Source organism: Macrotis lagotis, chromosome 1 (genome assembly GCF_037893015.1).
Source record: "Macrotis lagotis isolate mMagLag1 chromosome 1, bilby.v1.9.chrom.fasta, whole genome shotgun sequence".
Taxonomy (NCBI): domain Eukaryota; kingdom Metazoa; phylum Chordata; class Mammalia; order Peramelemorphia; family Peramelidae; genus Macrotis; species Macrotis lagotis.
In genome coordinates, this window is record NC_133658.1 from 385676221 (window position 1) to 385685847 (window position 9627).

The following is a 9627-nucleotide window of genomic DNA, read 5'->3' on the forward strand; positions in this document are numbered from 1 at the left end:
CCACACAGCTAGGTAATTATTAAGTGTCTGAGACCGGATTTGAACCCAGGTGCTCCTCTCCAAGGTCAGTGCTTTATCCACTGCACCACCTAGCCGCCCCAACAGATGTTTTAAGTTACTCACAACCAAGCATTATGCTCTGTCCAAAGAACTTAAGATTGTAAGTCAAAGCAAGGTAGGCCTTGTTGGGGGATAATACAACACATGTGCTATCCAAATAAAAATGGCAAAAAGAAAAAAAAAAAATAATTGGACCATTCAACCCCAATCCCACCCACCCACAATCCCACTTTGTACGTCAAAGTGTGGTTAAATTTAGTTTCTTGTAACCTCAGAATATGGCTACAGCTAAAGGGGGAAAAAAAAACACGACAGCTCTATGGGTTTATTTGAACAGTTCTTTTGAGAGTGGTATGTCTCAGGAAAAATTGTATATAGCCATAGCTATTAGAGAACGTATTCCTTAAGAATGGGGCCAAGGACAGGTTAATTAAGGTCACTTAAATCTTTGTCATTTATAGCAGATCAGAACCCAAATGGCTGACTTTTGCAGGATTTCTGATAGGAATCCAGTAGAGCTGGTTTCAAGTTTCACATCGATACTTAATAGCTGTAACCTTCTTATACAGAAGTTGTGATCCACATGGTGTCCACAATGAGTGCAGCAGATCTGAGGCAGTCAACCCTTATGAAGGCTCAATATTTCCGACTTTCTACATGCTTGGCAGTGGACTGCAGTGATGGGAACTGTGTATCACTATATATTTCTGGTGGTCCTTGCAGGGTTTTCCTTGTTGAAGTCACTCTGGCACCAAAAGGCCTATATACACCACCAGTCATAACAGGTTCTGGGGTTCCTGTGACAATACTTGGAGTAGGTGCTTGAACAGGAGCTGTTTTATTCCAAGGACCAGATAATTTTTCCCCGCCGCCACCACCAGTTTCTTCCCAATTATCCCCTGGATCTTCTCTTTTTTCATTATCATCTTCTTCCTTTTCACTTTATCTGCATGGCTTGAACTCGCAGCCCGCTGTAATCGATCCCTTTCTGCTCCAACTCTTTCGTTTCATCTTCAGCCTTGGTCTTGGCGGCCACTCCCGTCCCCGCTGCCCCGCCACCGGCCGGGCCCCGCCGCCTCTGGCCGAGGCGCCCCCGGCGGGCCCGGCGCCCACGGCCCGGCCGCTCCGTTCCTTCTTCTTCTTCTTGTCCCTCTTGGCAAAAAAGTTGTCGAGGCTGCGCTCCCCGGTCTCGGCCATGGCGGCGCCCGGCCGGGGCTCCCGCCTCACAGCGGCGCAAAGGACTCATTTCTAAAAGATACAGAAAGTGGAATCAATTTTTTTTTTAAAGCCATTCCCCAATTGACAAATGGCCAAAGGATATGCAAAGAGAATTTGCAGAGGAGGAGTTCAAAGTAAACCATAGTTATATTGAAAATTACTCTAAATCATTACTTATTAGAGAAATGCAAATTAAAGCTTCTCTGAGGTAACACCTCACACCTCTCAGACTGGCCAAGATGACCAGAAAGGATAATAATCATTGTTGGAAGGATTTTGGGAAATCTGGGACATTATTACACTGTTGGTGGCGCTGTGAACCCATCCAGTCTTTCTGGAGAGAAATTTGGAACTTTGCCCAAAGGGCAACAAAAATGAGCATTCACTTTGATCCAGCAATACCACTACTGCATCTGAAGAGATGATGAAATAGGGTAAAAAGCATCATTTGTACAAAAATATTCATAGCAGTCCTGTTTGTGGTGGCAAATTAATGGAAATTAAGTGAATGTCCTTCAACTGGGGAATGGCTTAGCAAACCATTGTATATGTATGTAATGGAATAATATTGTACTATTATAAACCAGGCGGGATGGGAATTCAGGGGAGGCTGGAAAGATTTGCATGAACTGATGCTGACTGAGATGAGAAGAACCAAAAAAACCTTGTACACCCTAACAACAACATGGGGGGATGATGATCAACCCTGATGGACTTGCTCATCCCTTCAGTGCAACAACCAGGGACAATTTTGAGCTCTCTGCAATGGAAAATACTATCTGTATGCAGAGAAATAATTTTGGACTTTGAATAAAGACCCAAGACTATTACTGTCAAATTAGGAAAAAGAAACATTATATTATTATACAATTTTACTATCTCCTACTGTATTTTTCTACCGTACGGATATGATTTCTCTGTCATCACATTCAGCTGAGATCAATGCATAACATGGAACCAATGTAAACACTAAAAGAATGCCTTCTGTTGGGGGTGCAGGGAGGGAAGCGAGAATGGGGGGGAAATTATAAAACTCAAAATAAATAAAATATTTCTTTTTTTTTTTCTTTTAGTTTTTTGCAAGGCAAACGGGATTGAGTGGCTTGCCCAAGGCCACACAGCTAGGTAATTATTAAGTGTCTGAGACCAGATTTGAAACCAGGTACTCCTGACTCCAGGGCCGTTGCTTTATCCACTACACCACCTAGCCGCCCCAAATAAAATATTTCTTTAAAAAAAGTTGAGATTTGCTTAGCACTTGCAAAAGTCTATTCAACCATTTTAGGCATTGTTGATAGACACCACGAGTTGAATTACTTAAGCAAAGATCCTAAAGTCTGATATTTTTTATTTCATATTGTGATCCTCCTGTCTAACTTCATAAAGCCTCTGGAGTTCTACCTAGATGTTTGCTGCTTAGATAAACTAGAAAAAATTTTAGATATCTGATTCTTGAATAGAGATCAAGGCACAAGTCTCAATACAGGGTTGAAAACCATTTTTTTTTCATTTTTTTCTTTTTCTTTTTTTTTTTTTTAGTCTTTGCAAGGCAATGAGGTTAAGTGACTTGCCCAATGCCACACAGCTAGGTAATTATTAAGTGTCAGAGGATGGATTTGAATTCAGTTATTCCTGACTCCAGGGCTGGTGCTCTATCCACTTTGCCACCTAGTCACCCCTTGAAAACCATTTTGATGGAAAAAAAGTATGAGAGGAATTCAGGACCAAATTACAAACTCAACATTAAACTATAATAGAAGTCTCAGTGGGCACTTAAACTATCAAAAAAAAAAACATTCTAAATCTCCCTTCATCAGAAGTGAACTAAATATCTCTTTATTTTCTTCAATTTATTTACACAATACTAAAATATTCTTATTTAAGAGTAAACATAATACCCCCTCCAGCAAAAAAAAAAAAATTAAACCTCATGAAAAATAAAGGGAACAAAAGAGAAAAAAATTGCCTTTCACTCTGGGTTCTGATACCATCAGCTCTGTCACAGGTGGATCACATTCTTTATTATATATTCATCAGAGAATTTACTTGCATATTTTTCCACAGTTGCTGTTGCTGATTGTAATTCCCTCCATCCATTCCTCCCCACTATCATCTATTATATTTTCTCTCTCTTTTCACTCTGTCCCTCTTTGAAAATGTGTTGTGGGGCAGCTGAATGGTGCAGCAGACAGTGCACTGGCCCTGGGACCAAGAGGTCCCAAATTCGCATCCACCCCAGAGAACCAGAAACTACCTGTCCTCATAGTCTTGGACATCCATCCAATTCCACCACCTTGTGAAAAGTAAAAAAAGAAAATGTGTTTTATCTGACTATCCTCTCCTCTACCAACCACATTCCCTTCCCTTCCCCCATACACCTCTTCTTTTTCTTCTAGTTGTTTATATCCTATTGAGTGTGTATGGTATTTCCTCTGTGAGCCATTTCCAATGAGAATGAAGGCTTCCTCATTCCTCATTGCCTTCCTCCTTTCATAGTATTGCAAAAGCTTCATGAAATATCATTTACATGAAATATCTTAGACTGTTCTACCTCTGGTTTCCTCTTACTTCCAGTGCATTTCCCTTTTTTACACCCATTTGCAATATATTATATTTCAAATTCAGGTCTCTCCTGTGCCTCATCTATAAAAACTCCTTCTATCTGCTTTATTAAATGAGAAGGTTCATATGAGTATTAGCAATATCTTCTTTCCATGCATAAATACACACAGTTCATTATCATTAAGTACTTCATACTTTACCCTTCTCATTCTCTCTGCCTATGCTTCACCTCAGTCCTGTACTTGAAAATCAAACTTCCTGTTCAGCTCTGGCTGTTTGAGCAGGAAGATTTGAAATTCCCCTCTTTCATTTCACTTGGAAGAGGGTGGTCAGATTTGCTGTGTAGTTGATTCTTAGTTGCATGCCAAGCTCTTTTGTCTTCTGGAATATTATATTCCAAGCCATACAATCCCATAATGTAGATGCTGCTGAGTCCTGGGCAATCCTGGCTGTAGTTAGAGAAAATTTTAATTGTTTCATGCTGACTACTTGTAGTATTTGGTCTTTGACTTAGGAGCTCTGGAACTTGTTTATAATATTCCTAGAGCTTGCTTTTTTTGGATCTCTTTCTGAAGGACATCAGTGGATTCACTTAATTTCTATTTTTCCCCTCTGCTTCTAGGATATCAGGGCAATTTTCCAGTAGAATATCTTTAAAAATAAGTTCAAGACTCTTTTCCTGACCATGACTTTCAGGTAGTCCAATAATTTTTAAATTATCTTTTTCTGGATCTGTTTTTCCAGATTACTTGTTTTTTCAATGAGATTTCTCACATTTTCTTCTAGGTTTTAATTCTTTCGGTGATGATTTATTTATTTAAAAGTCATCAACTTCCTTTGGTTCCATTCTACATCTGAATGATTTGTTTTCCTCAGAGAGTTTACTTATCTCATTTTCCATCTGGTCAATTCTGCTTTTTAAATCATTCTTCTCCTCAAAAAGTTTTTGACCTGTTTTATTCATTTGACCTGAACTATTTTTGTTTTTTTATTTATTTTTTTAGATTTTTCAAGGCAATGGGGTTAAAATGGCTTGCCCAAGGCCACATGGCTAGGTAATTTTTAAGTGTCTTAGGTCAGATTTGAACCAGGTACTCCTGATTCCAAGGCCAGTGCTCTATCTACTGTGCCACCTAGCTGCCCCTTGAACTGTTTTTAATGTTATTTTCTTCCTCATTTTTTGGTTCTCCTTGACTAAGCTGCTGATTTCATTTTCATGTTTTTCCTGCATCTCTTTTATTTCTTTTCCCATTTTTTTCAACCTCCCTTATTTCATTTTCAAAATCTTTTTTGACCTCTGTCATTGCCTGGGCCCAACTTCTATATTTCTTAGAGGCTTTAGATGCAAAAGACTGGACTTTCTCATCTTCAGATTTTGTATTTTGGTCTTCCATAGAACCAAAGTAATTGTCTATGGTCAGGTTCCTCTTTTTTTGTCGGTTTACTCATTTCCCCAACCTGTGCCTAGTTTTGATGCACTTCCTGAATTTTTGAGTGTTATTGGAAGACCCCTGCAAGAACCTCAGTTTCTGAGGCTCTGACTGCTATCCTGATCTGTTTAATTGTGACAACCTCACCCCTCTGGGCCCCAGACTGTGGCCAGGGTCTGAATGTGGTCAAAGTCCCAGAGTCTTGTCAGAGGAACAGAGGATAGACCTTAGCAGTCTCCCTCCACTCCCTTACCTTCTGTGGGCTGTGCAATTAGGGAGCAGCAGCTGAAGCTCCTGTTGGGTGGGCTCCACAGGCCTTCTTCTGTTTCCTGTGATCTGGGCTACACTATGGGCCACAGCTATGCTGAGGAGGGCCATGCTGCCTTGGGCTTTGAGCTTGCTCTGGCATAGTTTTCCTGGCTGATATACCAAGTTGCACTTAGTATTGCCTGGGGTGAGAGGTCAGGAAAATGCTTCTGCTGACAGGAGCTGGGTCTCCCAGGGACCTACGTGCCCTGGGGTTGTAACTGGAAGGCTGAATCTCTGTTGCCCCTCCAACCCCATGGAATAGAGCCTTCCCACTATTTTCCAGGTTACTTTGGGCTGGAGAATTGCCTCACTGGATCTTTCCATGGCATTTGTATCTTGAAAATTTAGAGTCATAATTTTAAGGTTTTTGAAATATTTTGGAGAGAGCACTGAGAGGCTATTCTCCTGCCAGTATCTTGTCTCCTCCAGTGAAGTAAAGAATTCTTGACTTGATAATAATATATTTTAAAATATAGGAATAAAATACAGTAATTGTCATTCTAATTTTTAGAAAGGTTTTATTTATTTTGAGTTTTATAATTTTTCCCCAATCTTGCTTCCCTCCCCACAGCCCCCAAAGTAGGCAGTTTGTTAGTCTTTACATCATTCCCAAAGTATGCATTGATCTAAGTTGAATGTGATGAAAGAGAAATCATATCCTTAAGAAAGGAACATTATAGCATGAGATATAGCAAAATTACATAATAAAACAACTTGTTTTTAAATTAAAAGTAATAGTCTTTGGTCTTTGTTCAAACTCCACAATTCTTTCTCAGGATACAGATGGCATTCACCATTGCAGATATCCCAAAATTGTGCCTGATTGTTGCCCTGTTGATGTAAGCAAGTCCTTAAAATTATATGATGCAACTTTAAATGAAAATTTTATGGAAAGGGAAAACTGTTCCCTAGGAGTCATAAAAGAGGAGAAAGAAGTAAAAGCCTAATATAATAAAATATATGTATTATAAATGAGCAAATTATAAGCACTCAGATGAAATATAAATAAGATAGTACATGAAATAGGAAGAGTAGCATGAAATTTCCATAGAAAAATTGAGACACTGAAATAAAATGAGGAAGGTCACAAAAATATCAGCCAAAGTATAAAAGAAGATTTGAATTTTATAAGTTTTCCTTTCCTTTTCTTTCTTTTTTCTTTTTGGAATTGCACAATGTCATATTTTTAGCATCTTTTTAAAAATATTTATTTATTTATTTATTGCCATTCATATGCATATGTAAATTTTTAAGTTACAAATTTCCTTCCTCACTCCATTCCTACCCCCCCACCCCCAACAGAAGTCAGGTTAGCATTGTACATACATATTTTGATAAGCATGTTTACAGAGAATTTATTTTCAATATGAGTATTTAGGATTACTGGAAAGAGATACATAAGAGATAATTTTCATAAAGTGTTCAACAGATTCTGAAGAGATTTTCTGCGTGTGTGTGTGTGTGTGTGTGTGTGTGTGTATGTCTGTCTGTATCTGTGTGTGTGAGTGTGTTTCATTTCTTTTTTTTATTCTTCATGTGGATGGGGATAACACAGACCACTGTCAGTCTATTGCAGTTGTCCTAAGTCTCTGATCTGCAGAGAGGAGCTGCAGGTTCTTCATCTCACAATGTTGTCACTAATGTGTACATTATTTTCTTGGTTCTGCTCCCTTTGCTCAGCATCAGATCCCACAAGTCATTGCATGTTGCTCTAGAATCTGACCATTTAAGGTTTCTTATAGATCAATAGCATTCTATAGTAATTCATGTACCATAATTTGTTTATCCATTCCCCATTTCATGGTCACTCACCCACTCAATTTCTAGTTCTTTGCCACTAAAAAAAGAGTTGCGATGAATATTTTCAAATCTATTTATAATTTATTTTGGATATAGACCTAGAATTGGAATTGCTGGGTCAAAGGGTAAGAATAGTTTTATTGACCATTGGGCAGAAAGGTTGGAACCATACATAAGTCCATCAACAATGCATCAATGTCTCAATTCTCCCATAACCACCCCAACATTGATCATTTTCCCTTTTTCTCATCTTGGGTTATCTAATATTTGTTAGATGATACCTCATTGTTATTTTAATTTGAATTCCTCTAATTTATAATGATTTGGAACATTTTTCACATGATTATATATGTCCCTAATTTCTTCATTTGAAAACAAAGGTTATGACCTTTGATGCCTTATCAATTGGAAAATGAATTGGGACCTTGCAAATTTGATAAATTATTTATATATTTTTAAATGAGACCTTTATCAGGACTCCTAGTTGTGACTTATCTAATCTTTCTTCTTACCTTCTAATTTTGGCATCACTGATTTTATTAGTTCAGAAACTATTTAATTAAAATAATAAAAATATTTCATTTTGCAGTTTATAATGTGCTCTAATTCTTGTTTGGTCATAAATTTATCCCCTTTCCATAGATCTGACAAATAGCATTTTTTTGGTTCTCCTTGCCTAAGCTGCTGTCCTCTTTTTCATGGTTTTCCTGCATCTCTCTCATTTCTTTTCTCAATTTTTGTTCTATATACCTTACTTGATTTTGAAAATCTTTTTTGAGCTCTGTCATAGTTTGAGCCCAATTTACATGCTTCTTGCAGGCTTTAGCTGCAGGAGTTTATACTTCTTCATCTTCAGATTGAGTATTTTGATCCTTCTTGGGATCATGGACAATGTATTTCTCAATGGTGTTCCCTTTTTGCCTCTGTTTACTCATTTCCCCAGTCTGTGCCTGGTCTTGGGATGGTTCCTGAGTTTTTGAGTATTATTGGAAACCCACCCCCACAAGGATTTCAGTGTGTGAGACTCTGTCTTCCCTCCTGGTCTGTGAATGAACACAAGCACACCCCTCTGCCATGGGTTTTAGGTGAGGGGAGGCTGCTGTTCTATGGGGTTCCTATACTGTGATCAGGATCTGAATGTGGTCAGAGCCCCAGAGTCCTGTTCCAGGTACAGAGGACAGACTTTGGAAGTCTCTCTCCACTCCTCTTCCTTTGGAAGGCTGAGTACTCAAAACTCAGTTGCCTAGGAGCTCCTGCTTATGGACTCTGCCTCCTTCCATTTCCTGGACCTGGGCTGCAGTGGCCATGCTGCTTGCTGAGGGCATCACTTATTCTAGCAGAGGTCCCCCTACTGATCTTTCAAGTTGTGCCTGGTGCTTACCAGGGTGTAGGTCAGGAAACTGCCCCCTGCTACTTAAACCGCAGCTCCCAGGCCGTCTGGGGCTGCCCCTGGGAGGCTGAAGTTCTTTCACTCTGGTCGGCCACCCCTCTAACCCTGTGAAGTGGAGCTTTTCCACTATTTTCCAGGTTACCTTGGGCTGGAGAATTGCCTCACTGGATCTTTCTGTGGTTTCTGTCTCTTGAAAATTGAGAGAGAGAGAGAGAGAGAGAGAGAGAGAGAGAGAGAGAGAGAGAGAGCCTAAGAGAGGCACTTTTGTTGCCATTTTGGCTCTGCCTCCCCCCCCCCCCATGCCTAGTTTTTGCCATATTATTTTCCAGTTTTCCCAACATTTGTTGTCAAATAGTGAGGTCTTATCCAAGAAACTGATGTCTTTGGATTTGTGATAGAGTAGATTGCTGTGGTCCTTCACTGAGTCTTCTATTGAACCTATCTTTATACATTGATGTCTTACTCTGTATTTCTTAAAAAGCAAACAGGAAGTTTTGATGACTCTTACTTTATAATATAGTTTAAATCTTGTTGAATTTCATCACTTTCTTTGCATTTTTTTTGTGAATTCCCTTGCTATTCTTGCCTCTTTGTTGATTCAGATGAATTTTGTTACTATTTTTCCTAGCTTAGTAAAGTATTGATTTGGTAATTTGATTGGCATTTCATGTCACTGAAAAAAAGTAATTTAATTTGGGTAGAATTTTTACTTTTATTATAGTTGTTTGATCTCATTATGAGCATTTGACATTTTTCCAGTTATTGAGATCTGACTATTTGGATGAGAAGTGCTTTCAAATTGTGTTCATTCAGTTTCTGGGTTTGTCTTGGGAGGTAGATTCCCAGGGATTTAATGTT

General features: G+C 38.8%; 1 pseudogene; it reads right to left on the reverse strand.

Moving 5' to 3' along the window:
• Positions 1-291: 291 nt before the first annotated feature.
• Positions 292-1257, reverse strand: LOC141518153 (protein CDV3 homolog pseudogene; annotated as a pseudogene).
• Between the last annotated feature and the right edge of the window lie 8370 nt (positions 1258-9627).